Raw genomic sequence first — 2,694 nt, 5'->3', positions numbered from 1 at the left:
TACTTCCGAGCAAATAGGAAACCAAGCGAATATATACAATAGAAAAGAGCATATCAACATTGCAATAGTTTAGATATTGAACATAGAGTAGCAAAATGAACCGGTCATATCTTAATTTTTTTCAAATAACAGAACGAGGAACCCCAAAACCCGAGTGAGTTATCATGACCTGTCCCAAAAACTGAGCAAAATAGAAATAATAATACATAGGAAGTCATAATCAAACTTAGGAATAATGAGGGTGAAGGAAGATGAGGTAAGAAAGAAGTTACAAAGTTGAAATTCTCATCTTAGAGTATCTCTTATGATTTAGAAGGAGAAATACATTGGCCTCTTAGGCTCAATGCCAATGTGCTCTTTCCAGTACAATCATAGCCATATTCACGTGAGAGCTTAGACCATGTGGAAGTGTTAGTTCTTGCACATATCTTTGCACGTTGTTCACTTGGTTCAAATTTGGGACAACCAATTAGGCACTAAAGCCCAAACAACACATTTCATACCACTTTTTGTTAACAAGTGTCACCAGACATATTGTATGCCCTTGTCGTAGAGGAAACCTTATGGCATATTTTTTGGTAATACTACACTTTGATTGGAGGTGTGTTTTTTGCATTGCTCAAACTTCTCCCTTCTCTCTCTTTCTCTCTCTCCCTCTCTCTCTCTGCAAAAACTATGTACATTGTATTACATCATGTCATCTTGGTCTCAATTATGTCATAAACTGCAAACATCTCTCCTTGAACTTTCCATTCGAGACATTGACACAATCCTCCATCATCTTTTTCTTAATGATCTCTCTCTCTCTCTCTCTCTCTCTCTCTCTCTCTCTCTCTCTCTCTCTTTGTGTGGTAAAGAGGGTATGTATACCATTCACAAAATGGCATTCTCATCATAATGAAAAGGTTTTTGTGATCATGATGCATGCCATACAAGTTGGAAGCTTCATAGCATATCATTCTATTTTTGAGTGAAATAGATAAACAACATATTATCTTGGCCAAGTTGGGTATATTGGTATTAAGGGTGAACATGTGGGCCTTGATAACTATTACACCTTAACTTGAATGCAGAAGGAACTTGAAATCTTGTAAACGGATTTGATGTTGGAATACCTTGTTGGTTGATGACGTTTTTGAAGTTGTCAGGGATAGAAATGCAAAGGCACAAAGAGCTAGATAATTTGAGGAGGTTGCAACATCCATTATTAGCAGTAGGGGTGGGGGGTTGGAGCCTAGAACATACTCGCTACATGGGGGTAGAGTGCCTGAGTGCCGGGGCAAACAGCCTTGGAAGCCAGCACTGTCCAAGACCCATCGGTGACCAGCATTATCATCACCACAACCATCCCAAGGCGGGTAAAGCCTCCAAAGCTTGATCCTTCTCTCTCTCTCTCTCTCTCTCTCTCTCTCTCTCTCTCTCTCTCTCTCTCTCTCTCTCTCCCCCCTCAAGAATCCAACACTTTTTCACATTAGTATAGGTTCGTGTGTTTGGAGCCTCTCAAGAAACAATGGAACCACATAACCAAGCCTCCCAAGGCAATAGAGGGTTAACATTTGCAATTCCACCTACTAGTGCTTGATAGCTTTTCTTACAAAATAGTTGGTGAAGACAAAGAATAGATCATGGAGCTTGTACTTGTACAACACTTACACTCTGATCATTACCATTAGCTGAAAGAGTCTTTGGGCCTTCAGGAATATGCATTTCCTGCGAAGGAGGTGGATTTATGATTATAATAGGCATAAAAATATCATCAAAAAGCCTACCCTGCATATCTTGATGCTCTTGGCATAATGCATACAACAATGGACTAAGCAAAGATCATTCTGCAAATAGAATTTCTTTTGCAAGGATTGCCGGAATAGTCCTCTGTATATGCCACACATCCACCACGTAAAAACTTGTCCTTTCCCAATAGAAAAGGCCGCATGAGGATTGACTGCACAAAAGGCTACAATGGTAGTGGCAAGTGCCAATCCACCCTCCACAAATATGACATGGCATGTGTAGGGTGTTGTCCAAGGTACTTCAATATTTTGATATTCCTCCCAAACAAGACACATGGGAAAATCAAGCCTAATTACCAACAAGAATCAAAGTGGTCAGCACAACTACAGATGCACGTATACTCAGCTCGGCTTCTTGTATGGTGGCCACACTTTTTATTTGTATTTTGGCAAGCTCTAGTTCTTATGACCACAACGCAAATTTCTTGGCTAGCTCTGCATCTGCTTGAGTCATCTCAGCCTTCCTAATGTTCTCAAAGATCTTGGTCTTTGCTTGAAGAAGAAGTTCCTTCTGTTTTGCAATTTGGACCTGCTGGAGTGACATACCTTGGTCTCGGTGTCAGCTTTTGCAGCATTGTAAAAATTTGCCTTTTTTCATCTTTCAGATGAAGACGACAAAATTGAAGACGAAGATAACATATCTCAAGGAGCACAAGTGCTATCCACCATTGTTAGAGAGACCCAGTTTCATAAAGGTGATCTTGTAGAGCATAAAAGTAATCTTGTAGAACAAACCTCTCAAAAAACTTCAAATGACATTACTAAAGAGAGCGAGAACATGCTACCTATGATTGGAGAGACCCAAATTCATGAAAGTGACATTAGGAATGGTGAAGAGAAGATGGTGGTGGTAGAGCATCAAAGTGATTTTGTTGTGCAAAATTCTCCAAAACCTTCACGTGAC

At 39.9% G+C, this 2,694-nt stretch overlaps 1 pseudogene; it reads right to left on the bottom strand.

The window, feature by feature from the left end:
- Positions 1–1,623: 1,623 nt before the first annotated feature.
- Positions 1,624–2,365, bottom strand: LOC147420512 (cell number regulator 6 pseudogene; annotated as a pseudogene).
- Positions 2,366–2,694: the final 329 nt, after the last annotated feature.

The sequence above is a fragment of the Adiantum capillus-veneris genome, chromosome 28 (genome assembly GCF_014529385.1).
Source record: "Adiantum capillus-veneris isolate H3 chromosome 28, ASM1452938v2, whole genome shotgun sequence".
NCBI classification, from domain to species: domain Eukaryota; kingdom Viridiplantae; phylum Streptophyta; class Polypodiopsida; order Polypodiales; family Pteridaceae; genus Adiantum; species Adiantum capillus-veneris.
This window is presented reverse-complemented; position numbering and strand designations above follow the sequence as displayed.